At 41.6% G+C, this 26,738-nt stretch overlaps 1 protein-coding gene across 6 annotated transcripts in view; it reads left to right on the top strand.

Moving 5' to 3' along the window:
* CALN1 (calneuron 1) overlaps positions 1-26,738 on the top strand; it is a 670,983-nt gene that overhangs the window by 371,669 nt on the left and 272,576 nt on the right. The window lies entirely within an intron of this gene.

The following is a 26,738-nucleotide window of genomic DNA, read 5'->3' as shown; positions in this document are numbered from 1 at the left end:
ATACACACACTAATACGATCTCAAACCTGCTGAGAACAGCCATCAGCTCCCCCCTGGGCTAGTAAGAGAGTGGTTTGCTGATTTTAGCAGGCATCTTTCCCGTTCCAGGTACCTCTGCCCAGTTCTCTGACCTATTAGAGCATACAGGGTGCGTGGAGCCTCCCTGCCCGGAGTCTATGTGGAAACCCACCCCTCCTAGCACACCTTGTTCAGCAGGCACTTCCTCATTCTTGTGCTGACAGCTTTCCTTTTCTGTCAAATACCCCAGGGCACAGTACACTAGGGACTCTCTTATCCTGCTTCCACCCTCTACACCCCACATTCACAATTAACAACCAGCTTGTTCATTCCACAGGCATTAGTTGAACACCCTCTATGTGCCATTCCAGGCACTTGGCACAGATCCACAAATGAAACAAACAAAATCCCTGCCTCTGTGTGTTACCTGCCAGGTCCGGGTCTGTTTTGCCTGCACGCAGTAAATCAATCCCTGTGTCACGGGTTTTGCAAAAGAGAAAAGATTTATTTGCAAGGGCACGGAGAAAGGAGGCAGGAGACCAGCTCTCAAATCCACTCCCCCAAAGATAAGGCTAAAGGATTATTTGTGAGTTAGGAAGTGGGGTGTTTAAGGCATAGGGAAAAGTGATTAGTGGTGGGGAAAAAAAATGAAGTAACAGGTTCATTCTGCACAGGTGTAGTTGGGTTCATGGCGTTTCGTAGGACGTGTACAGTAAATGTGGCATTAGTATGAACTGAGGGTGGGGTTTTTCACCCACTGATGTCAAAAGGCAACCTCTTGGGCCAGGTGCGGTGGCTTACGCCTGTAATCCCAGCACTTTGGGAGACCGAGGCGGGCAGAACACCTGAGGTTAGGAGTTCGAGACCAGCCTGGCCAACATGGCAAAACCCCATCTCTACTAAAAATACAAAAATTAGCTGGGCATGGTGGTGCCTGCCTGTAATCCCAGCTACTCGAGAGGCTGAGGCAGGAGAATCATTTGAACCCAGGAGGCAGAGGCTGCAGTGAGCCGAGATCACGCCACAGCACTCCAGCCTGGGCAACGGAGTGAGGCCTCGTCTCAAAAAAAAAAAAGAAAAGAAAAAAAGAAAAGACAAAAGGCAACCTCTTGGGCACTTGTACAGGCCTAGCTGAAGGGCCAGTGGTCTCAGTGAGTCTGAACTGGTCAGGAGCTGGCCCAAGTTTCTAAAAAACAATAGAAGCAACTATGACCATGGTGACCTAGAAATGTAGGAATGACCTATACAGTAGCCAGTCTTCACTTAACCTTCATTAAGCTTCAGCATTTATTCGGTTGGTGCAAGAGTAATTGCAGTTTTTGCCATTACTTACAAAATGGCAAACACCAATTACTCTTGCACCAACTTAATAGCTGCATGGCCATGAGCTACGTGGCAAAAGGAAAAGTAACAAAAATAACAAAAAGCAAGTGGCCAAAAGCAAGCAGGTCAGGAAGATCTGGTCAAATTAACACCTTGGTTTTATACGGAATTTATATTGTAGTGGCAATAGACTCTTCTTACATATCTTAACTTGATGTTATCCACACAGTAACCCTAGGAAGTAGGTTCTTTTATTGTTCTCATTTCCAGATGAGAACACGGAAGCACTCAGAAATTAAGTCGATTGCCCGAGGTCTTCCAGGATGATCTGAACAATGATGTCTTTGCTTTACTCGGCTTTGCATTCTTGAAGGTCCTCAGCCATTGTGAGCTTTGCATCCTTGAAGAATTCACTGAGCTTGGTTCTCTATTAGCCTAGAACAGAGTCTGGCATTTCGTTAACGACCTCATTTCAAAATGCGAAACTGCAGCGGCTGAGTAAAGCAAGCGCTCAACAGGACGGACTTCGAGTACCGACGGTCAGCTTCCTTTCTCATCTTCGTGTCCCTGGCAGTTTTTTGTTTGTTTGTTTTGTTTTTTGAGACGGAGTCTCTTACCACCCAGGCTGGAGTTCAATGGCGTGATCTTGGCAACCTCCATCTCCCAGGTTCAAGCAATTCTCCTGCCTCAGCCTCCCAAGTAGCTGGGATTACAGGCGCCTGCCACCAGGCCCAGCTCATTTTTGTATTTTTAGTAGAGTGGGGTTTCATCATGTTGGCCAGGCTGGTCTCCATCTCCTAACCTCAGGTGGTCTGCCCACCTTGGCCTCCCAAAGTGCGGAGATTACAGGCACAAGCCACTGCGCCCGGCCCTCCCTGACAGTGTTCTTACTCAGAAGGCGGAGGGGCCCTTCTTCTCAGTTCCTCTCCTGGGCAGTAGAGTTGCTCGACAATCTGGCAATCTGGGCTTCAGTGTTTGGTTGTCTCCAGTATCAGTTACTGTTGCCAGTTTTTGTCTGTTTATGGGTTTTCATGGGCATTTTAATTAGGAATCAGGGGAGGAGAAGTCAGATACTGCTCATCTGCTGTCAGGGACAGCTTGCGAGTCTCTGAGGCCTTACTTAAGACTCCCAACTACCCAAGAAGACCAAAAACCCACTGCTTGTGATAGAAGTGATGGCTCCAGTTTTCCCAGAGGGACCCAGAGTACAGGTGGGATTGTCGCATGTGTTTTTGCTTAATCCTCATTCCCTTCTCGGGGTAGCTGCAGAATAAACCACTCTATGAGGATACCACCCAAAATAATCATTTCTCATGGGGAGCTCTGAAAGCAAACATTTATCCAAAAATTTTACCAAACATATGCTTTTCTAACACACTACTCCTCACTCCCCTAAGCTCCCAAAAGGGCAAACACTTAGAGCAACTGGCAAATGATGAATAGATTCTTCCCTCATTTACATACCTAGTCATTAGCCGGGATTGCCATGGCAACTGTACCTTCCAGACATAGACCTGTGGGCCCAGCACAACTTCATTTTGGAAACTGTCTAGAAGCCTTGTGCTCCTCTCTCAGCGTTTGACAGGTGAGGAGAATTTCAGGGGGCAGGAGGAGCCTCGATGTTTCCAACAGTCTGTAAGTGACAATTATCAGGTACCTGGCATAGAAAGGAAGGAAAGCATCTTGCTGGAAAATAGTCTGCAAAGTGATGGCTTTGGTTTGCTGACTGCCTTTCTTGTCCCTGGGAGCACGATGATCAAATGCAAACACAATGGGTGTGGTCTTATTTCACCAGTGTCATTTGTCCCCTTGGACACACACCTATCTGTGTGAGATCCTGGTTTGCAAACACATATACACACATCCCTATAGATTTTGTCCAGGGAAAACAAGACTCCTTTGAAGAGAGACAGGGGTTGGAAAAAGGAAGAGAATAAAAAAGAGAGAAAAGAGCTGGGCACAGTGGCTCACGCCTGTAATCCTAGCACTTTGGGAGGCCGAGGCGGGCAGATCACTTGAGGTCAGAAGTTCAAGACCAGCCTGGCCAACATGGAGAAACCCTGTCTCTACTAAAAATAAAAAAATTAGCTGGGCGTGATGGCGTGCGCCTGTAATCCCAGCTACTCAGAAGGCTGAGGCAGGAGAATGGCTTGAACCTGGGAGGCAGAGGTAAAAAAAAAAAAAAAAAAAAAAGGTAAAAGAAAGAGAAAGGATACTGGAGACACTTAGAAAGATATGTTTTCAATTTGTTTCTGTTCCTTGCTGGCCTAGTATCCTGGCCCAATCCAGTAACCTTCTCAAAGCTCCTTTCATTTCACCCAATCTGGAATTGGTTTCAGATTTGCAAATGAGAATTTTCCAAGGGATAGGAGATAGCCTCTGAGGAGTGGCTACCCACTGCTGTTTTCATTCTGGAGAAGTGGGTGTCAACTGGACAGACAGCAGGAAGAAATGTGTTCGCTTTTCTTTTTTTTTTTTTTTAGATGGAGTTTCACTCTTGTTCCCCAGGCTAGAGTGCAATGGCGTAATCTCGGCTCACCGCAAACTTCGCCTCTCGGGTTCAAGCAATTCTCCTGCCTCAGCCTCCCAAGTAGCTGGGATTACAGGCATGCGCCATCACACCTGGCTAATTTTGTATTTTTAGTAGAGACGGGGTTTCTCCACGTTGGTCAGGCTGGTCTCGAACTCCTGACCTCAAGTGATCTGCTCGCCTGGGCCTCCCAAAGTGCTGCGATTACAGGAGTGAGCCACTGCACCTGGCCTGCTTTTTTTTTTTTTTTTTAATTTTTAATTTTTTAAGTTCAGGGGTACATGTGCAGGATGTGCAGGTTTGTTACCTAGGTAAACATGTGCCATGGTGGTTTGCTGCACCTAGCAACCCATCATCTAGGTATTAAGGCCAGCATGCATTAGCTCTTTTTGGCTGTTGCAGTTTCACATTTTGAAATGAAGTCCTCGGCCACTGTGAGCTTTGCACCCCTGAAGATTTTCACTGAGCTTGCTTCTCTATTAGTCTAGGACAGAGCTGGGCATTTCATAGGTGCTCAAGGAGTATTTATGGAATAAATGAATTGGCCTCATCCGTCCTGGGCTTCATCCTTCCTCTCCTCGTGACACCCCCTCTCCCCCATGCCCGTGAGTGCCTATGCACTGTACCCCAGAGAGACATCTGTTCTTAGATCCTTGAGAACTTTTACCCTTCCTCCCCAGCACATTTGTTCTCTCTGCTATTTAGCTTCCCCTGACACCCAGATGTCTCTATTTGTTGAAACCTAACCTCCCATGGCCTGAGGGCTTTGAAGATAGGGCAGGGGTCTGGATGCAACTATCAGACAAAAGGAGCAAACTTGACAGTGAGAAGCCACCAGTGTCACAGGGAATCTGAATACATTGGTGCAGGGATGGAGCTGAGCAGGGCCAGGGTTGGGCTTGAGCATTGTCACCCAGGCCAAGACAGGGACAAAGCTCGTCAACACAGGCTGGAAGAGGAGCGCTAATTTCCCACCAAGTGTTTACTGAGCACTTTCTCTGTAGCCGTCACCCTTCAGGGTAGGCTGTAGAGTAACGCACAGGCTCAACCAGTAGACAGAAAACTACAGTAAACTAGGTAAGCTCCAAAATTGTCTAAAGATAGAGGCTTTGTTTCAGCTGAACTAAAAGGTGAGATGTTCCAGCCTATGCATTTTAACTTTCAGCCTGATTTTCTTTATTCCTGCTTGAGGCGATTAATCTTATGTGTCAACTTGACTGGGCCACAGGGTTCCCAGATGTTTGGTCAAGCATTATTCTAGATGTTGCTGTGAGGGTGCTTTAGGATGAGATTAACAGTTAAATAGGTAGATTGTGTAAAGCAGATTATCTTCCCACTAGTGGGTGGGCCTCATCTTATCAGTTGAAGATCTGAATCGAACAAAGGGCTGACCGTCCCCTGACTTAGAGAGAGCTCCTCCTGCCTGACTGCTTGAGCTGGGACCTCAGTCTTTTCTTGACTTTGGATGCAAGCTGAAATCTTGGCTTTTCTTGGGCCTCAACCCTCCTGAGACTTTTGGACTGGAATGGCACCATCAGCTCTCCTGGGTCTCCAATGTGGCTGGAAGTAATGCTTCCATTCTTCATTTTCATACCGTTTAATTAATAAGTTTTTGACTTCTGTTTATTTATACATCTTATCTCATGAGACTATTAACTTCTTCCAAGTATGATCTACTCCGATTTATGTTTGGCTCCCCAGGCTCCCAGCCTAATGTCCTACACATGGTAGACATCTCATGAGTATTTGTTGATTAGTGGAGTAAGTGAATGTTTGTGGGCGTGGCAAGTAGGTTGTCAGGGCACTGAATCTGACGCCAGGTTTCTTGTAAAAGGGGTAAATTTGGGGCCAGGTGCAGCGGCTCAAGCCTGTAATCCCAACACTTTGGGAGGCCGAGGTGGACGGATCTTCTGAGGTCAGGAGTTCGAGACCAGCCTGGCCAACATGGCAAAACCCCGTCTCCACTAAAAATACAAAAATTAGCCTGGAGTGGTGGTGGGGGCCTGTAATCCCAGCTACTCAGGAGGCTGAGGCAGGAGAATCGCTTGAACCTGGGAGGCAGAGGTTGCAGTGAGCCAAGATTGCACCACTGCACTCTAGCCTGGTTGACAGAGCGAGACTCTGTGTCAAAAAACAAAAAGGTATATTTGCTCATCTGTTATTGGCAGAGGGGAACTGGTCGCAAAGAGTCATTGAGGTGGCCCTGAGAGGTCCTGCCCCTAAGACTAGGGCACTGTGTTTCCTCTGAGACCTACGTCACACTGCATCTTCTCTCTGGGAACATTTTCGCTCATGGGTCCAATATGATATTTTTCTTCTCTGAACCCACAACATGATCTTTTATATCTCCTCACTGGTTCACTTCCTCAATCAACCGACGGCTGGTTTTGACTGTCTGATCTAGAAAGACCAATACAGTAGTTGTGTTCATGTTTTAACCCGCTATGCGATGGTTAGTTTCTTCAGGGCAGGGACCTGACACTTGATTCTCCCCAGTTCTTAATCGACTCCTTGCACCTAGTAGGTGCTGATCAAATATTTATTGAAAGAAGGACCAGGCCAGGCACGGTCGCTTTTCCCTGTAATCCCAGCACTTTGTGAGGCCAAGGCAGGAGGATTGCTTGAGCTGGGGAATTCAAGACTGACCTGGACAACATGGCAAGACCTCATTTCTAGAAAATAATTAAAAAATTAGCCAGGCATGGTGGCATACACAGGTAGTCCCAGCTACTCAGGAGGTTGAGGTGAGAGGATCACTTGGGTCCAGAAAGTTGAAACTGCAGTGAGCCATGTTTGTGCCGCTGCACTCCAGCCTGGGTGACAGAATGAGATCCTGTCCCGAAAAGGAAGGAAAGGAAAGGAAAGAGAGGAGACGGGAGGGGAGGGGAGGGGAGGGGAGGGACAGGAAGGAAAGAGAGAGAAAGAAAGAGAGAGAGAGAGACAAAGAAAGAAAGAAAGAAGAGAGAGAAAGAAAGAAAAAAAGAGAAAGAAAGGAAAGAAAGAGAAAGAAAGAGAGAGGAAGAAAGACAGACTAAATGCAGCCCTAATTCCACACAGATAAACACTTTTATTATTCCCCTCCCCTTTTTCTCCAGGCTGGTGTTTAATAAGTAAACTTGTAGTCTGAAATCATAGGTTTTTGAAGCCACAGAAAAGCAGAAGAAAAGCAGATCTTATTGGAGGCGCTACATCTGTTTTTGTTTCCCATTTTTTTATTGTGTAAAATAATATACATTTTATCATTGTAACCATTTTGAAGTGTATAGTTCAGTGGAAATAAGCAAGTAAATATTGTTTAATAAGCATCACTACTGTCCATCTTCGTAACGTTTTTCTTTTTGGAAAATTGAAACTGTACTCATTAAGCAATAACCCCATTCTCCCTTCCCCCCAGTTCCTGTCAACCATAGACACTTTCTGTCTCTATGCATTTGACTACTCTATAAGTATCTCATATAAGTGGAATCATGCAATATTTGTCTTTTTATGACTGGCTTATTTCACTTATAAAATCCTCAAGTTTCTCCCATATTGTAGCACATGTCAGAATTTCCTTCCTTTTTTAGATTGACTGATAAGTAGGTAATTACTTCTGTCATTCACCTATTTGTTTCCCATGTGCCTTAAAGCTTTTTGTCCATCATTTCCTGAATTGCTGTCTTCTTTTGTGTGTAGTGATCTTTTTGTAGTGAAATATTTAAATTACTTTCTCATTTCCCTTTTGTATATATTTTATGTCTATTTTCTTTGTAGTTACCATGGGGATTACATTTAATATACTAAAGTTATACATTCTAATTTGGATTTATACCAGCTTAACTCCAATAGCATATAAAAAATGCTGCTTTATAACTTCATCCCCACTTCTTTTACTTGTTGATGTCACAAAATTACCTCTTTATATGGGCAAAACTATAAATTGATAATTTCTTTTAAAAAATTATTAACCTCTTAAATTGTGTAGAAAACAAAATGTAGAGTTACAAACCAATGTTACAATAATACTAGATTTTATAATTGCCCACATAATTGAATCTTTTTTTGTGATCTTTATTTCTTCATATAGCTTCAAGTTACTGTCTAGTGTCCTTAAATTTCACCCTGAAGGACTCCCTTTAGTATCTGTTGCAGGGCAAGTCTAGTGATAACAAACTGCCTCAGCTTTTGTTTAGGAATGTCTTAATTTCTCCCTCACTTTTGAAGGACAGTTTTGCTGGATGTTGGATTCTTGGTTGACAGGCTTTTTTTCTTTTAGCACATTGGCTCTATCAGCCCACTGCCTTCTGGCCTCTAAAGTTTTTGGTGAGAAATCTGCTCATACTCATATTGGGGAATTTGTGTGGAAATACGCTTCTGTCTCACCACTTTCAAGATTTTCTCTTTGTCTTTTGAACGTTTGACTATAGTATGTCTTGATGTGGGTCTCTTTGAGTTCATCTTAGATGAAGTTCATTGAGCTTCTTGGATGTTGATACTAATATCTTTCATCAGATTGGGGGAGTTTCCAGCCATTATATCTTCAGATATTCCCCTACCCTTTTCTCTTTCTCATGTTTCCATGTGTATGTTGGTCCACTTGATGGTGTCCCACACGTACTTTATGTTCTGTTTGCTTTTCTTCAATCTTTTTTTCCTTCTGCTCTGAAGAAGTGATAATTTTCTTTAAGCTAGCTTCAAGTTCACTGATCTTTTTTTCCTTCTGCCTGCTCAAATCACCCATCTTCTTTATAGCATTGTTTTCTTGACTTTCTCTATGTCTTCCTTCTTTGAGCATGTTTAAAACAGTTGTTTTAAAGTATTTGTCTATTAATTCCACCAGTAGGTCTTTTTGAAAGACAATTTTTGTTGATTTATTATTTTTTCCTTTGAATGGACCATACTTTCCTGTTTCTTTGTATGTCTTGTGACTTTTTGTTAGAAAACTGGACATTTGAAGCTAATAATGTAGTACCTCTGGAAATTCAATTCTCCCCATTCTCCAGCATTTGTTTTTTTTGTTGTTTGTTTGTATTTTAATTGTCATAGGCTGTCTTTGGGCCAATGGTCAGTTTGAGGTGTAAATGTAAGGTCTTCTCAGGTCTTTTCTGAGCCTGCACCTTTTCATGGATATGCATGATTATTTTTTTCTTATTTCTCCTGTATGTGTGATTGCTTTTGAATATCTTAGTCTTTGATGTCTGACTTCCAAAAGACGGAAAGAGAAAAATGAAAGGGGGGAAAATAGTGCTGACTCTAAATCCTCTGGAAATCATTTCAGCTGCAAGGCAGGGTTGGGGGTGGGGTGGAGTTTATACAATGGGCGGAGGTGTAGCAACAGTGGCCCCTGCCTCTTTGTCTACACCTCTCTGGTCAGAGCACAGAACCCCTATATTTGGAGGACAGGGTGCTTTTTTGCCCAACCTGATTCCTGCTGGCTGCATGCAAGCTGCTCCAGGAACATGTGCACAGCTCCCTGCCGTGGGATTGGGAGTAGGGGATGGGTAGCAGCTACTGTGCTAAGAGCTGAAATTGATGGAAATTAACTGCAATTTACCAACCAACCCTTCCTCTGGAAGTTGCAAGCCTTCAATAGCCTGGAGTTTCAAAATAATCACACAGGACAAATTCTGCCAGCGTGATCGTTGCCCAGGTGGGGAGACAGATTCCTAGTGCTCTCTGCTTTGCCATCTTCTCCATCCAGTTTTGTTTTGATTTTCTGGGTGAACTCAATTAAGCCTTTGCATTGGAAGCTCTTCTATTTTATTTCACAGCAGGCCTCATGAACCAAATGTTCAATAGGACTTAAGAAATTGAATTATAGACAGGGGAGGAGACCTTATAAAAACTGCAAAGTTTGGTCCCTTCAGACTGAAGTGGCAAAGTCTCACAGGGGGACGAGATTAAAATCTACAATGTTGTGACTACAGGGCATTCGCCCAGAATCATATGTCAGATTTGGAAATTGATACCTTGTGGTCCCTTTTGCCTTCAATAAGAAGTTTTGGATACAAAATTAAATCCTAATTCATAGAGCCACAATAAACTCAGGGAACTCTTCATATCCCTTGAAGAAGAAAGAAGTGGGAGAAATAAATAAATTCCAAAAGGGTCCAAGCAGATTCATGAATCACCAATAATTATGAAGAGCAGGTGGAATACATTTAATATTTGAGGTTGCCATCAGGAAGGAGAACCTAGCTGAGTCTCTGAGGTTTCCGTAAACAACAGAATGCTGGGCTAGACAGAGCCTCATGGACCTGCAGCAGTTGGACAAATTCTCTGACTCAGGACATACCTCATATATTCTGCCTTGTGCTCCTGAGGAAGCAATGTAAAAGCGAGGACTTGGTGCAACTTTTCTTCCAGTGCAAGTTTTTACGTTTTGGGAGAGAGAAAGATGAGAATGCCATAATGATTCTGCATTCCCAAAGGCATTTCACCTTCCTCTGCCCTCCCTTTTCATATGTGTTGTTATAGTTGACTGACCAAACTAGTTTTGACAGAGAGGCTGTTTTCTTTGCAGTGACAAGGATTTTTCCTAAATCAGTTAGAAAATATTAGGTAGAAGAGAGAATAGGATGGATCAAGGCTAGAGGGAGTTGCCTGGAGACTCTCAGGCTCTGGGACTCTCTCTCTTCTGTGCCCCATAGAGGTTGGGGACAGATATTGTTCTTGGGAAGGGACACTCCTGGTGAGGAACTCAGGACATCCCCAAGAGGTTATAGTTGGGCTCTCCCTCCCTTTTCTGACTGCTTTTGCACTCATTATGCCACTTATGTAACACTTTATTTGTACAAAATACTGTTGCTTATGCATAAACCATAGAATCCTAGTATCTCAAGATAGAGGGAGATTGGGGAGGGGTATGGTAGGCTGAAAAATGGCCTCCCAAAGATATCAAGCTCTCCCTCTTTGAACTTGTAAACGTTACTTTATTTGGAAAAGAGGTTTTGCAGTCCTTAGTAAGTTAAGGATTTGGGGAGAGATTATCCTGGATAATCTGGGTGGGTTCTAATTGCCATCACATGTATCCCTCTGCAAGGGAGGCACAGGGAGATTTGACACACAGAGAAAAGAAGGCCTTGTGAAGATGGAGCAGAGATTGGAGTGGTGTAGCCACAAACCAAAGGGTACTGGAGACACCACAAGCCGGCAGAGGCAAGGAATGGATGCTCCCTAGAGCCTCCAGAAGGAGTGCTTTAGATTTGGCCCCAGTGATACTGATTTCAGACTTCTGGCCTCCAGAACTGTGAGATCATTCATTTAGGTCATGTTTTGTTTTTTTAAGCCACTAGGTGGGTGATACTTGGCTGCACCTGCCTCAGGAAACTAATCCAAGATGTCACCTCATTACACTCATCCACCAAGGCCAATGTCCCATTAGGTTGGTCCCTGACAGGTGTCTGCCTGAGCAGCAGGGTCCCATTACCTGGCTGTGACATCTCATCCTGAGGTCAGAGTTCTGACAGTTGCAGCGGTTCTCCTGAAGTCTGCGATTCCGCACGGACGTCTCCAGCCACTCCGCAGTGTCACTTGCCCTCTCTGTGTGCACTGGCATTTGCTCCTCTGGTTGACCAGTCAAATTGTTCTTGATGGGAAAGCGATGTTCAGCATACTCAAAAGCAGTTCTGAACTCTCCTGCAACTTAGAATCAGTCTGCATCTGCTTCCAAATATTTTCAGTGTACCTATTTCCTCCAGCTTTTCCACCGTCCCCAATCAATAAGATAATCACAATAATAAAAATAGCATTATTTTGCATCTATATGATGGTTTAACCTTTTGGGAGATTTTTTCCTTAACCATCTTGTGTGAGGTAGCTAAATGAGTATTATTAATCCAACAAAAAAATATGCAAAATGAGGCCCAGGCCCAGTGCAGTGGCTCACGCCTGTAATCCCAACACTTTGGGAGGCCAAGGCAGGCAGATCACTGGAGGCCAGGAGTTCAAGACCAGCCTGGCTAACGTGGTGAAACCCCATGTCTACTAAAAATAATTTAAAAATTAGCTGGGCATGGTGGCGGGCATCTGTTATCCTAGCTACCTGAGGCTGAGACAGGAGAATTGCTTGAACCCATGAAGTGGAGGTTGCAGTGAGATCTCACCACTGCACTTCAGCTTGGGTAACAGAGTAAGACTCTGTCTCAAACAACCAAACAAAACAGGAGGCCCAAAAAAAGAGGCCCAAAGAGGAGGAAGGACTTGGTTTAGGTCAATAAGCCGTGATTACAATCCAGGATTTGTTTAACTTATCATGGTTGATACCACTGGGATTCAAAGTGGTGTGCGTGTAGTTAAAGGGTTGTGGGAAAAATCCATTGGGGTATAAAAAGAAAATATTAGAACCTTCTCATATCTATTTCTCATCTAAAATTAAGAATTGATCTCTGTTAATATTTGATGAGTAAATAGTGTATGTATATAATTTGCGAATAAATGAATGTCATGTATATTTTAAAATCTTTTGCTGGTGGAGGTGCTTGCATTTAAAAAGTAGGGAAATTGCTCTCCCCTCACCCTGCCCCATCGTTGTTGGTTTTAGCCAAGATTGATTATTTAAGCTTTAATTGAGGATGATATTTATAATGAACACGTGGGCACAAATTGGTTGGTGATAATGAGATTGCTGAATTAGTTTAGTTTACCTCATTATCTGGTAGCCAAGCCAGACTTGTAAATAATGACTAAGATACAAAGCACACAGAAGCAGATACAGAGGGAATAACTTTGAAAAATTAAAACATTCTGCAAAGTTGCAAGGCCGTGTAGAATTAGCTGACTTTCCTTGCCTGTGACTCCTTCCTGGTCTGTATCTGCCACCAAATGCAGATGAAGAGGACAGCAGAAGGTGGTCTGAGGTCAGCCCTTGCTGGACCCGGGACCCAAGCATACTAAGTGCCGCTGCCCAGGTACATGACAGAGGCATGCCATTCGGTGGATCAGCAGTCAGCTCACTGGACTCCTCCTTAGCATAGCGATTGGTTGTAACTTATTGACAGATTCCCCTATAACTTTTTATTGAGAGATAGCTGATATTTTTTTTTTATTTTTCTTTATAAGATACTGCTTTCCAGAGTGCTCTGGAGGCTTGAGAGAGTCATAGAAAAATTATGGAGTGGCCGAGAGTGGTGGCTCATGCCTGTAATTCCAACACTTCCGGAGGCTGAGGCAGGAGGATCATTTGAGGCCAGGAGTTTGAGACCAGCCTGGGCAACATAGCAAAACCTCGTCTGTATTAAAAATAATAATAGAAAAAATTGGCTGGGCATGGTAATACAGCATCTGTAGTCCCAGTTGCCCTGGAGGCTGATGCAGGAGGATGGCTTGAGCCTGGAAGGTAGAGGCTGCAGTGAGCCATGATCACACCACTGCGCTCCAGCCTGGGTGACAGAGAGAGACCTTGTGTCTAAGAAAAGGTATGGAGAAACCTATTTTGGCTCTGTAGATGTCAGGCTCTACCTAAATTTCTGCCTCTATTTTCCCATCTCTGCGTCACTTGACCAAAACATGGAAGAAGCCTCTCCTTTGATTTCAGACCCATCTTACTTGGGGAGTAAGTACTTAAGAATTATAGTTCCAGCCAGATGTGGTGGCTCACACCTGTAATCCCACCACTTTGAGAGGCCGAGGTGGGTGGAATGCCTGAGCTCAGGAGTTCAAAACCACCCTGGGCAACATGGTAAAACCCCATCTCTACTAAAATACAAAAAAAAAAAATTAGTTGGACATGGTGGCACGTGCCTGTAATCCCAGCTGCTGCGGAGGCTGAGGCGAGAGAATATCTGGAGCCCAGGAGGCAGAGGTTGCAGTGAGCCAAGGTCGTGCCACTGTATTCCAGCTTGGGCAACAGAGTGAGACTCTGTCTCAAAAAAAAAAATAAATAAAGTAGCACGCCTGCAGTCTCAGCTACTCAGAGGCTGAGGCAGGAGGATCACTTGAGTCAAGGAGTTCAAGGCTGCAGTGAGCCATGATGGCGCCACTGTACTCCAGCCTGATTAACAGAAAGAGACCCTGTCTCTTCAAAAAGAGTCATACATATAGTAGCTGTCTACAAAGGCAGATCGAAGCACGTATGGTTGCATTTGGTTATAAAGCAGTAAGCAGAAAGGGACAGTTGGTTTCTGGAAACATTCACTTTTATTGAAAAAAAAAGTACTGAAAAAAAGGAAAATGAGTGCCTTAGACAGAGTGAATCTGGATGTCACCAAAGCATTTGACAAGTTTACATTGACGAATTTAGTATGTGTGTGGTTAAGATAGAAAAGTATGAGCTGGATGCTACTGCAATTAGGTAGAATTAGGACTGGATGAATAATTATGCCCAAAGGAAGACTCCCAGTAACATGCCCCAGGGCTCTGTCCCCCACTTTATTGTGTTGAAAAATTTTAGCAGTGCTTCCCTGAAGCCAGTGCCTGATGGAATTAAGATCCAAAAAGGTCTTGACAGGCTGAGACAATTAGGCTGAATCCAACACGATGAGATTTAGCAGAAACAATTGAAAGATCCTGCATTTGCATCCAAACAATCAACTATACAAAAACAAGAGGAGAAAAGTGTGGCAAGAGCAGGACCAGTGTCCAGCACGGGTGCAGGTGACAGACTTGAGCTTGGATGTGGATCCACAGAATGATGGGACTATCAATGATGCGAATTTTACTTGGAGGCTGCACTGTTAGAGGTATTGCATCATATCAAGATAAGTAATTATCCTTCTATCCTTGCTGTTTTTTTCTTTCTTTTTTTTTTTTTTGAGATGGAGTTTCGCTCTTGTTGCCCAGGCTGGAGTGCAATGGTGTGATCTTGGCTCACTGCAACCTCTGCCTCCCAAGTTCAAGCGATTCTCCTGCCTCAGCCTCCTGAGTAGCTGGGATTACAGGCACCCGCCTCTACGCCTGGCTAATTTTTTTATTTTTAGTGGAGATGGGGTTTCACCACATTGGCCAGGCTCGTCTTGAACTCCTGACTTCCACACAGATGAAGCGTGGGGTTCAGTCCTGCTTTCCTCACCTTGAGATCCCACAGAGGACATTTGGAGGCAAGAACGGGGATCTCAGTGGGACTCCAGAATACGTTCTGTAATAAATCCGAGATGGGATTGGGAATGCTTGCTTTATAGAGAAGAATAGGTGAAGATATGGTAGTTGTCTTTAAACAGTTTAGGTTGCCACTTGATACTTGAAGGGTTGTCACGCAAAAGAAGAATGAATCTGTTTCTGGGGTGGCTCTCAAAACTATAACAAGGACCAGCTGGGGCGGGGGTGGGGGGCGGGGCGGCGGGGAAGCCACTGCTGTGAAGGCAAGAGTTTGATGCAAAGTAGAGTTATGTGGCTACTAAAACTTCCAGCAGTCAACAGATTGGGCTGTAGTATGAACAAACAGTAAAACTAATAGTTGAGATTGCTGGCCATGATGCGTTGTTGATTTAAAGGTAGCCCATATTTTGTTAGATTTCAAATGTCTAGGTGACAAAGGTCATTAAAATATTAATATTTTAACATATAAATATATTTTACATATATTAATATTAACATATAAATATATTTTACATATATTAATATTTCAAAATATTAATATGTTTTACAAATAGCCTGATGTCTGTCTGTGCCCAAGTGCACTGCAGCTGTGTTTCTGCACAGAAGTGGTCCTAGAGCCACATAATAACAGAGCTCAGATTTTTTTTTTTAAAAGATCAGCCTAGGATCAGCTTAAATGCCTGAGCAAGCACCAGTACATCCATAAAAGCTATGCAGGTTGAGTGTCCCTTATCTGAAATGCCTGGGACCAGAAGTATTTTGGATTTTTGAGGGGGGATGGATTTTGGAATTTATGTATTATACTTACTGGTTATGCATCCCTAATCAAAAAATCCAAAATCAGAAATCTGGAAGGCTAGGAGTCTTGCATCATGGATCATGAAAGAGATGACCTTGACTTAGAAGATTCTATGTCAGGATTTAACAACCATCCCCATCTATGTTAAAATAATAGTTGTTGCAAAATACATGATTTTTACTGGGGTTATATCAGGATAGCTTGTCAGGATTTGCTGGCTACAAAACCCTTCCCCACCTAACTGGATCAGCTACCGAATCTAACAGAGCTGTTTAGAATTGTCCATCTGGCTAACTAAGAGTACCTGCCAAAAGTGATTAGTTTTGCATTACCTTAATTGATTTTGAGTAATTTTCTACTCAGAAAGTTCAATTGCACCTTTAGGGGTCATAGAATCTTCATAGAGAAAAACAAGTTTTCATTTTTATTTTTACTTATTTTTAATTAATTATTATTATTATTATTTTTGAGATAGAGTCTCACTCTGTCGCCCAGACTGGAGTGCAGTGGCACGATCTCGGCTCACTGCAACCTCTGCCCCCTGGGTTCAAGTGATTCTCCTGCCTCAGCCTCCTGAGTAGATGGGATTACAGGAGCACACCACCATGCCTGGCTAATTTTTGTATTTTTAGTAGAGACGGGGTTTCACCATGTTGGTCAGGCTGGTCTCGAACTCCTAACCTCAGGTGATCCGCCTGCCTTGGCCTCCCAAAGTGCTGGGATTACAGGCATGAGCCACCGTGCCTGGTCAGAAAAAGAAGTTTTTAAATTTGCTATTACAAGAAGGCATATGTCCAATTCATCCATAAAAGCTATTCAGGTTGAGTATTCTTTATCTGAAATTCCTGGGACCAGAAGTGTTTGGATTTTGGATTTTATTTTGGGGGTGGGGGTGTGGATTTGAGAATATTTGTATTATACTTACTGATTGGGCATCCACAATCCCAAAATCCAAAATCTGAAATGCCCCAATGAGCATTTCCTTTCCACGTCAGGTTGTCACTCAAAATGTTTCAGAATGTTTAGCATTTCTGATTTCAGATTTTAGGATTAGGGATACTCAACCTGTATAAAGTAATTCAAATATATTTTCAGGTATACTATCCAAATTATGCTTTTTTCAGCTGCCAGTACATGGAATGATTTGGTTTTGTTGGCTCTCATGGCAAGTCTGGAGATAAGATGAGCTCTTGGCTGGTGAATGCAGCCACTCAAGATGCCAGGCCTCTATCTAGCTCAGTAACTCTGCAGTTCTCTTGGCTTCTCCCTGTGGATACAGGATGGCTGCTACATATTGCATCTTCACAGGACAATATGTAAAGCCAGGGCTGTCCCCTTTTAAGAGAGAGGAAAACTTTCCCAAGAGACTTATGGCATTGCGTGTCATACCATTTTGAAAGATTATTGTATGGCTTTGCAGATGTTGAAACTGGCTTCTTAATGCAATCTGAGAGTTATGGCCCTAAAACATTTTTATATTTAAAATTTAAATTTTGAATTAACATACAATTGACATTTGGGGGTGTACTGTTCTGTGAATTTTAACACATGTAGATTCATATACATGTACAAGTCAACACATTCAAGATACAGCTCAAGAACAGCTTGATCCTTTACTTGATCAGGTTTTGACACCAAAGAAAATCTTATGTTATGTCTTTGTGTCTTAAGTTCATGAGAGATATTGGACTCTAGGTGTTTTTTTGTTTGTTTTTTCTTGTAATGTCTTTGGTTTTGGTATTAGGACAATGTTAGCCTTATCAAATAAACTGAGATGTGTTCCTTCCACTTTTATTTTCTGGAAGGGATTGTGTAGAATTAGCATTATTTATCCATAAAGAAAAAAAATTCTTTAAATGTTTTGGTAGAATTTGCCAAGGAAGCCATCTGGGCCTCAAGATTTCTTTTTTGGAGAGTTTTAAACTATGAATGCAATTTGTTTAATAGGACTATTTAGGATGTGTCTTTCTTCGTTGTTAAGTTTTGTATTATCTGAAGAATCGATCCATTTCCTTTGTCATTCTTGCTAAAGGTTTAGATATTATATCAACCTACATTGAAAACCACACCAGACAATGTTAAAATTTCTGTTTTCAACCATAGAACATTTTTAAAGAACCAAACAGGGTAAGAATAATCTCATATTTACCCATATATTTGCCATTTCTTATGTTCTAAGTTCCTTTCTAGTATCATTTTATTTCTTTTTCTTTTTTCTTTTCTTTTTTTTTTGAGATGGAGTCTCACTCTGTCACCCAGGCTTGAGTGCAGTGGCATGATCTTGGCTCACTGCAACCTCCACCTCCCTGGTTCAAGAGATTTCTCCTGCCTCAGGTTCCCAAGTAGCTGGGACTACAGGCATACACCACCACACCCAGCTAATTTTTGTGTTTTTTAGTAGAGATGAGGTTTCACCATGTTGGCCAGGCTGGTCTAAAACTCCTGACCTCAAGTGATCCACCCACCTTGGCCAAAGTGCTGTGATTACCGGCGTGAGCCACTGTGCCCAGCCCTGATATCATTTTATTTCTTTTTAGAGAACATCCTTTAAAATTTTTTTTAGAGCAGGTGTGCTGACAATGAATTTCTTTACTTTTCTTCATTGGAAAATGTCCTCATTTTGACTGCATTCTTGTTTCCACTGGATGTAGAATTCTGGGTTGATGGTTTTTATCTCTTGCCTCTTTAACAATGTTGTTCCACTTCCTTCTGGTCTCAATGTTTTATAATGAGAAATCTATAGTCATTGGAATCATTGCTTTCTGTTGGTAATGCATCATTTTTTTCTGTCTGATTGCAGGATGTTTTTCTTTGTCTTCTTCAGCAATTTGATTATGATATGTCTGAGGATGTATTATTTTAGATTTATCCCATTTGGGGCTTTAGGAGCTTGGTGAATCTGTTGGTTTATTTATTTATTTTTATTTATTTATTTTTTTGAGACAGAGTCTCTCTCTGTTGCCCAGGCTGGAGTGCAGTGGCACAATCTCGGCTCACTGCAAGCTCCACCTCCCGGGTTCACACCATTCTCCTGTCTCAGCCTCCCAAGCAGCTGGGACTACAGGTGCCCGCCACCACGCCCGGCTAATTTTTTGTATTTTTAGTAGAGATGGGGTTTCACTGTGTTAGCCAGGATGGTCTCGATCTCCTGACCTCATGATCCGCCTGTCTCAGCCTCCCAAAGTGCTGGGATTACAGGCGTGAGCCACCATGCCCAGCCGGTTTATTTCTATTGAGAAATTTAGACAGTTTTTGGCTATTATTTCTTTAAATATTTTTTCTTCTCTACAGCCTTTCTCATCTCCTTTTGTGACTCTGATAGTAGGAACATTAATCACAGAAGAAGAGGAGAAAGACTCACACTTTTTATTGATCTATCTTCAAATTCACTAGCTCTTCTTTCACCTCCATTTCTACATTGAGCCCCTCTATAGAGCTTCTTAGCTGTTACTGTTTTTATTTCTTTAGTTCTGAAATTTTCATTGTTGTCTTGTTTATATCATGTATTTCTTTGTCAAGACTTTCTATTTTCCCATTCCTCTCAAGAGGATTTGCAAATGAGAGGAGTGGAAAGATAGAAAAAGATAAAAACCTCTCAAAAAAGAAATAAATGATATAAAAAGAACACAGTGTTAATGGTTTCATTAACATCTTTTTCAGATAATTCCAACAACTGTGTCAGTAGCGTCTGGTGATTGTGTTTTCTTATACAAGTCAAATTTTCCTGCTGCTTCATGTGCTGATTAATTTTGTATTATAGTCTGGACAGTTTGAATATTATGATATGAGACCCTGGCTCTTCTTTAAATCCTCCAGAGAATGTTGATATTTTTGTTTGAGCAGGCAGATTGAGTTGGTTGGGTGTAGGCTGAAAATTCTGACCAGCTTTCTTTGGATTGTTGTCTGTTCAGTTTTCCAAGGCTTTGCAAGGCTCTTCAGATCTGTTCTGCTCGTGCTCCACCCATGGGCTGTTCTGGGAGCTGTGTAGTACTTTGTCCCGTTGAGTTAGTTGTTGCTATAGAGGAGTTTGCCTTGCTAACAAGAAATACCTGAAACTGAGTAATTTATAAAGAAAACAGGTTTATTTGGCTCACAGTTCTGCAGGCTGTACAAGAAGCATGGCACCCACATCTGCTCAGCTTCTGGGGAGGCCTCAGGAAGCTTTCAGTCATGGCGGAAGGGAAGGACAGCTGGTGTGTCACAAAGCAAGAGAGGGAGCAAGAGAGGAGGGGGAGATCCCAGACTCTTCTAAACAGCCAGATCTTGCATGACTCACTACCATGCATCACAGTGGGGAGGGCACCAAGCCATTTATGAAGGATCTATCACCATGGTCCAACATCTCCCACAGGCCCCAAGTTCAACATTGGGGCTCACATTCCAACATGAGATTTGAAGGGGACAAATAATATCCAAACCATCTCACATGTTTTCTAGTTTTCAGAGTCTAGGGAATGCTGTTTAGGGTTAGACAGGCATGAACAACTTAACAGGTGAGCCCAGGATTTCATACACAAAATGACGGGGTAGCTTTGCCAACCTCTTCACTCTCCAAGACCTCCTTGGTACTACCATTTCTTTAGGACTCTCCTTTTCATTCCTATGTCCAGCAAGCTGAGGCTTTATTTGTCCTACTCTTATGCATACTTTCCTTGGCTGTACCAGCTTCCTAATCCAAGCTACAAGAGAACAGAAAGAGAAGAAGGCATCAGGCATTTGTTCCTACTCGAGACGATGGTTCCACTGATTAGAAGGAAAGGTTCTCCTTCAGCGCATGTAAGCACTTACAGGTTACCATGGGTTGAGGCATGAAGGAATGGTGAAATGAAAAGGCAGGAAGTATTTCCCTCACTTTCTCTGAATGTTAGAGACCCTTTTCCTACCCCTCAAGCCAGAACTAGAGGCTTCCTGGAGCTCTCGCCATCCACATCAATGCCCACTGCCAGGGGTCTTTAGCATTGCATCTAGCTGGGGGTACTCGAGGAAAAACTGTAGCAAACTCTTTGCTGGTTTGGTGGTACTTTAAATTCAGGTCTTCTTCTCCAAATCACCTGCTACTACGACTTACTTCTCAGAATCCCCAAATAGCTGTTCCCTCCGTTCTCTGCATGTTCCATAGCTGCCAGCAGTGGAAAGAAGCAGGGTAGAATGTTGCTTCCTCTACCCATCATCAGAAACTCTCAGAAATTTTTCACAGTTTCTTTTCAACCTAAGTGGTTAATTGAATGTTTTATCATAAATGAGGTCACTATAACTAAGTTATGGGAAATTACAGGAGGACTGGGATTATAAAATACTGAGTGAATGCTGCAGGGACTCACCAGAAATAGGGATATCCGCTGTCATGAGTCTTTTGCTGTGGGTACCCTGAGTTCACAATTGACAGTCATTTGCAACCTTGAAAGCTAAGCTCTGAAACCTATTATAGTTCAATTTCTTTTTGGAAATACTGTGCTTCTAACAAGATTTCAGAGCAAAGTAATTTCCAAGTAGTTTCCTTTAAATTTAGCCTGAAGTATGGACTTACTGGCTTTTTTTTCAGAAAACTTTTGCCAAGGCAAGAATGAGGGTTGGGAGTTCCTAAGTATTAGGGATTGTCAGGGTTTGCTTCAATCTGCCCATATTTTCTTGACATGGGTTATTGAAGAAATCTTCATCCCTACTGTTGTCATTTGAGCATTTCCTTTATATACCATCCCTGTCATACCATTGCTAATGAAGACCAGGTAAGTGGCAGGAAAAAATAATCCCTCTGACCTATTTTTAGGAGGTCTAGATCTTGGAAAGATGGAGAAAGATTTTGAAGACCATAGATGGAATGACATTCCTAAGAGTGGTTTGTTAATTTTCCTTGATAAAGGTTTTTGAAAGTGACCATTTAAAAGGAATATATTCTGTACATCTCTTGTGAATCCCAGAAGTTTTCAACTGTTTAATCCATTTCTCAAGTTTTAGTTTAAAAATATAAATGAAATTGGATATTCACAATCCAGGAAGCATAACATTTAGGTTTAAGTCCAAGTTTAAAACCTTGAATCTTCAACAAAATGGAAACATGTCAAAGTGATTACACTTACCCCTGTTGACAGCTGGGTTTTAAAGCCAGACAGCGTTCTTCGTTTGCGACTTTTGTTTTTTTAATGCAGAATACCATGGCTTCTTTTGCACATCACTGTCCTTTTGCACTGCATTGCAACTCAGCATCCCCAGTGTCTATGATCTATATGGGGCAAAGGAATATTTTTCATAGAGAGCTTTGTGAAGTTATTCTTCTCCACTATTTCAGTTCAGAGCTTACCATCTTCCAAAGTCCTGCCCCCTTGGCCCTCTGCCCAGGGTGTGGACAGACATTCTTGGGTATTCCCTAAGGATTCTAGCTTGTTGGCTGGGCGTGGTCGGTTATGCCTGTAATCCCAGCACTTTGGGAGGCCGAGGCGGGCAGATCACCTGAGGTCAGGAGTTCGAGATCAGCCTGACCAACATGGTGAAACCCCATCTCTACTAAAAACACAAAAAAATAGCTGGATGCGGTGGTGGGCTCCTGTAATCCCAGCTACTTGGGAGGCTGAGGCAGGAGAATCTCTTGAACTCGGGAGGTGGAGATTGCAGTGAGAGATGGCACCACTGCACTTCAGCCTGGGCGACAGTGCAAGACTCCGTCTCAAAAAAAAAAAAAAAAAAAAAAAAAAAAGATTCCAGCTTGTTGCAGCTTCTAGCAACCCCCAGCAGCCACTAAGAAATATTTACTCCCACTTTTTACTCAAACAAATTAATTTCTGAAGGTGAAACAATTGCACTTACGATCATCCACGTCTCATCTGGTAAGACTGGTAGCACATATAGGTATTTAACGTGGCTTGATTATTCAATATGTGATATAGTGGTGGGGCCCCAGAAGAGCAATTTTCTATACAATTCTAATTTTGCGTGAAATGATCCGGATGGTGGTTGTATAACATTCTGGATAATATGGGCTGGTGCCAAGTGACATCTTAACTTCTGCACAACTTAGAAAACCATGCTACGTGTTCCATAGAGGAAATTATCAGCATTCAGCTGCAGTATTCGCTTGCCAGAACCATTACCCCTCAAGAACGCTTTCATGTAGACCCTTGAAGGCATGAAAAAGAGAAACAACTTCCTGTTCTATTACAAACATATTTCATGCCAATACAGAAACAATAAGACCACACCAAATTAGGGGATCAATGGAGAAATCTATGGCTTTCTGTAAGATGTCATACAACTAATTTTATTATGAAGAGGTTTTTCTTTTCCCCAATAAGCCTTTTACACTCATTATTGTAAAGAGTTTTAATAACTTGTAATCTTCACAATACAATATCAAGTAAAAAGGACTGGAAAACATAATTTTAATTATTTTGTTTATTTGCTTAGAAGAAAATGCAGAGAAAATACACGTATGTTATTTCTGGGCCGTGGGTTGATTTTTCATTTCCTATTTATATTCCTTATTCTTTTCCATTTTTCACTGTTACAAATAATGTTATGATAAACAGCATGATGCAGAAATGTTTGTCCAAATTTCTGAACACCTCATTGGGACAGATTCCAGAAAAGGAATTACTGAATCAAAAAAAATAAAAAAAGAACATTAAGAAGGAACTTTTTATCTAAATACCATTGCCAAATTAGTATCCAGAAAGTCCATACCCATGTCTGTTACCATCAGTATTAGTGAGAAGACTCAGCAAACTGTGCACTCTCAGTATTTTCACTTAAAAATAAAATCTGGCCAGGCTCCACAGCTCAAGCTTGTAATACCAGCATTTTGGGAGGCCAAACTGGGAGGATTACTTCAGGCCAGGGGTTCAAGACCAGTCTAGGCAACATAGTGAGATCCCATCTCCACAAAAATTTTTTAAAAACAGCTGGGCTTGGTGGCATGTGCTTGTAATCCCAGCTACTGGGGAGGCTGAGGCAGGAGGGGCGCTTGAGGCCAGAAATTTGAGGCTGTAATGATCTATGATCACACCACTGCACTCCGGCCTAGGCGACAGAGTGAGACCTTGTTTTTAAAACAAAACAACAACAAAAATGAAATAACATTGCATATTGGGGATGTGGAAAATGCTAGCTCACTATTGCTTTAATTTGCATTTATTTTCATATTATTGAAGTTGAACATTTTCTACATGTTTAATATTTGTATTTGTCTTTTGTGGATTATCTGTTTTTATCTTTTAGTATTCATCTTTTAATGAATTTCTTCGTATTTGAAGAATGCTATTCTTTTGCCATATTCATTGCTTAGAGTTTTCCTAGATTATTGCTAAATATTTAATTTAGTCCCTGATGTTTTTAACATGCAGAGTATGTTCGCAAGTCTGTGAATCTTTATTTTTTTGTCATTCCTTTATTGATTTTAAGTTTAGATAGGATTTTGTTCATTTTACCTATATATTTCTCTAATTTTTTATCCTCTAATTTATGTTCTAGAGTAAAATGCCAAGTGAAGAATAAAATCGATTTTTCCTTTCAAATTCTTAACCTGTCTTTTCAGCACCATTTGTTAACTAAGCCTCCTTTTTTCTATTCGATTATTTCTGTTTATTATCTTTATTTACTAGGGCTTATTTCTGAATTGCCCTGTTTTGTTTATCTCCTACTTAGCCTTCATCAGTACTTTTTTATTGTAGTTTTATAATAGATTTTATTACTAGATATAGCATTACTGTCCTTAATTACTTTTAGAGGTTTTCTTTCCTGCTCATTCTTCCAAATGACCAATTCATTGGGACATTTTCAAAAAAATTCCATAGGGATTTATCCTGAAATTGCATTAAACATATCCATTAATTTAAGAAGAATAAAAATTGTTAGATTATACTTGGTAGAAGGTATAATCCTTCTACCAGAAAACATGGTATTCTTTTATGTTTTCTTTTAAAGGCTTTAAAAATATGTCACTGAAGTTGTATAGGTTTCTTCATATGGGTCCTAAATGTCATTTTTTTTTTTTTAATTGAGACAGGGTCTTGCTCTGTTGCCCAGGCTGGATTGCGGTGGTGTGATCATAGCTCACTGCAGCCTCAGCTGCTGAGCTCAAGGAATCCTCCTGCCTCAGCCTCCTGAGTAGTGGGCTCTATGGGTGTGTGCCACCAAGACTGGCTAATTTTTTTTTATTTTTTTATTTTTTGTGGAAATGAGGTCTTACTATGTTGCCTAAGCCAGTTTCAAACTCCTAGCCTCAAGTAATCCTCCCGCCTCGGCCCCCCAGAGCATTAGTATTACAGGTGTGAGACGCTGAGCTTGGTGCTAAATGTCATAAACTAGTGATTTTTCAATAAAATTACTCATTTCACAAAAGTTTTAAAATGTATTTGCTTTCAGTTATATAAAGTACAGTATTTAATAATTTTTATCTCCTGTGTATTTGTTGCTACATAGTTTTTCTCCATTGCAATTTTATTTGAATCTTTCTGGGTTAGATTTGTTAATTATTCATATGTTTTATAGTTTTCTCAAAGAATCCTCTGTTTTTGCTACGGTGATTACCATATCTATTTGTGTATTTCCCAGTTAACTAATTCTGCCATTCCCCTAATTCTGTCATTACCCCTATTACCGTATTTATGTTTAACTTTTCTAAGTTTTAATTTCCTGGCTATATATGTCTTTATTTGCATTGGGGTTACTTTTTCTATTATTTGTTTAATCAGCCTCTGTTAATCTTTACCAGCTTGGTTAAAATGATGGACTCTGGAATTAGACTGCTGAATTCAGAACCCCCACCTCACCCTGCCCCAACCAGCCCCAGGCCTGGCCCGTGCAAATTGAGCATAAGCTCTTCTGATTTCGACTTCCTGATTTAGGACATGAAATAGTAATAATATCTACCTCCTTAGTGTGGTGTGAGGATTAAATGAGTTAACTCATGTACTGTGATGCCTGGCAGATAAAAAATGCTCTGTGGATGTCAGCGATCATGAACAGCATTTCTCTTCCATCTGTTCTTTTGTTCTTTCTTTAGAATTCCTGTCCTCATCAGGTTAGACCTCAGGGATCTTAGTCTCCAGGTCTCTCAGCTTTTACCTCCCAATCTCTAGCTCTGTGTGTTTTGTTTTGTTTTGTTTGATTTTTATTTTAGGTTCCGGAGCACATGTGCGGGTTTGTTATAATAGGGAAACTCCTATCACAGGGGTTTGTCGTGCAGATTATTTTGTCACCCATGTACTAAGCCTAGTACCCAATAGTCATTTGGGGTACTGTCCCTCCTTCACCTTCAAGTAGGCCCCAGTATCTGTTGTTCCCCTCTTTGCATCCATGTGTTCTCATCATTTAGCTCCCACTTATAAGTAAGAACATGCAGTATTTCGTTTTCTATTCCTGCATTAGTTTGCTAAGGATAATAGCTTCCAGCTCCATTCATGTTCCTGCAAAAGACATGATCTCATTCTTTTTTATGGCTGCATAGTATTCATATATATATATGTACATACATGCAGCCAGTGAGCATATAGAAAAAGCTCAGTATCACTGACCGTTAGAAAAATGTAAATCAAAACCACAATGGGATATCATCTCACACCAGTAAGAATGGCTACTATGAAAAAGTCAAAAATAACTACACTGCGGGTGGGAATGTAAACTAGTATAGCCGCTATGGAAAACAGTGTGGAGATTCCTCAAAGAACTAAAAGTAGAACTACCATTTGATCCAGCAGTCCCACTACTGGGTATCTACCCAGAAGAAAAGAAGTCATTATACGAAAAAGATACTTGCACATGCGTGTTTATAGCAGCACAATTCTCAATAGCAAAATCATGGCACCGACCCAAATGCCCATCAATCAATAAGTGGATAAAGAAACTGTGATATATATCAATATATACGATGGAATACTACTCAGCCATAAAAAGGAATGAATTAACAGCATTTGCAATGACCTAGATGAGATTAGAGACTATTATTCTAAGTGAAGTAACTCAGGAATGGAAAACCAAACATCGTATGTTTTCCTGGTATGTAAGAGCTAAGCTATGAGGACGCAATGGCATAAGAATGATGGACTTTGGGGACCTGGGAGGAAG

This window comes from Nomascus leucogenys, chromosome 17 (genome assembly GCF_006542625.1).
Source record: "Nomascus leucogenys isolate Asia chromosome 17, Asia_NLE_v1, whole genome shotgun sequence".
Taxonomy (NCBI): domain Eukaryota; kingdom Metazoa; phylum Chordata; class Mammalia; order Primates; family Hylobatidae; genus Nomascus; species Nomascus leucogenys.
The sequence above is the reverse complement of the archived record's forward strand: the minus strand, read 5'-3'. Positions and strand labels throughout refer to the sequence as shown.